The sequence below is a fragment of the Castanea sativa genome, chromosome 3, assembly GCF_040712315.1.
Source record: "Castanea sativa cultivar Marrone di Chiusa Pesio chromosome 3, ASM4071231v1".
Lineage (NCBI taxonomy): Eukaryota > Viridiplantae > Streptophyta > Magnoliopsida > Fagales > Fagaceae > Castanea > Castanea sativa.
The window spans coordinates 45,282,069-45,283,701 of record NC_134015.1 but is presented as its reverse complement, the minus strand read 5'-3'; the positions used below and the strand labels follow the sequence as shown (position 1 = coordinate 45,283,701).

General features: G+C 33.5%; 1 pseudogene; it reads right to left on the bottom strand.

The window, feature by feature from the left end:
* Window positions 1–601: 601 nt before the first annotated feature.
* LOC142629028 (uncharacterized) lies at window positions 602–1,331 on the bottom strand (annotated as a pseudogene).
* Between the last annotated feature and the right edge of the window lie 302 nt (window positions 1,332–1,633).

Here is a 1,633-nt window from a genome sequence, read left to right as displayed (position 1 = left end):
CATTGCTAGAATTTCTTAAAATGGGGTGTGAAATGCACACATCAATATTTTAGGGTAACATTGCAAAATCAGTAATACTTTAGGGTGGGTGGTAAAGTAAAATTCACCCAAAAAGAAACAACATCCAATCCACAACTATTGCTTTGAGGTAAGAATATTCACCTTAATTGTAAAACTATTTAATGAAGGAGCTGCGCATAGTAGGGATGTGCAAAGGAGGAGCAAAACAAGCGGGAAATTCAGTACAAATTCCAATTATTTGAAATTCCTAAACTTGGGCAATTTTGGGAACCGTGTTAACTACTGAAAAATTTAAATCACAAGAAAAATTGAGAAGCTTTCTTCTTTTGTATCTATGTTTTTTCTTTCAAAAAATAAAGAGAGTGGTGGGGGGGGGGGGGGGGGAGCAAAAAATTGGATTTACGTACTAACCTCGGTACCTATGTCCAATACAAGTGTCTCTAGCTAAAAGATATAGCTTGGAAGCTGGAAAAGAATCTTGATGATATAGCAGGCATGAGGCCTTGCAAAAGGCTGGGGTGTGCACTTGAATGAAATCTTCCAACAATCAAATGAAGATATTTAAATGATACAAGATTTTCTACATAAATATCAAGACTTCCCAACTATCAAATGAAGCCCAGTTACATGTGAAAATCAAATGAAACCTTTTAACTCCCTTTTGAAATGAAAAGTTGATCCAACTATCAATATCACTTTTAAAATGATCACCATACATAGAAAAGTGAAGGTGAAATTTATTTATTTTTTTTGGATAAGTTGAAGGCAAAATTTATCTAAATGTGTTTCAGTACTTGATTTATCCAATAAAAAAATCTGTTCCTTTGAACAAGAAATGGTGGTATGTAGGTACAAATTGAGACAAATCAAAGAGAGTGGAAGTGGGAGGTTGAGCGTTTAAAAGATTCACAATGCTCACATCATCTAACTCTAAATGAGTAGCAAAAATCCACAAGTAAAGCCATCTGTGGGCAAGGATGCTAGTTCAGTAGTTCTTATTACTTCTTTTGTAGGTAAGAGAGACAAAATGGAAACAAGTATTTCATCTGGCAGTTTATCAATACCAATCCAATCCTCCAGGTAATTTTGAGTCTTGTGACATTAAAAAATTTCAAAGAAAAGTCAATTTGACACATGTCAGCAACAAGCACATAAAAATAAATAAATTGTGCAACCTTAAAGGATATTTTGAAGTTTCAATAGTATCAGATCAAATGCATAGAAACAAAGTGTGAAAGTGTCACCTTGAGTAGAGGAAATTTTGAATCAGGCTGCCCTATTTTCCTTTTCTTACTTGAGATCCCTTCCATGGTGTTGGAACTTTCTTTTCAATTTAGCTTCAAATTATTACAGTCTGCAAAAACAGGCAAACAGTCAAAAACCAAACTTGAGCGCAAATTCAAATAAAAATTGAAATAATCAAAAATTAAAAAAACACAAAACAAATCCTCTAGGGTAAATAAAGGTGAGACCTTTTTCCTCTTTATCTCTAAGAATCAGATATTATAAGTGTGATAGACCTTTATCTAACACATTGGATTTACTATGTATGAACCAGAAGAGGTATTAAGACAACAACAATAATAACATGATACATGTCGGCAGCAGAAAC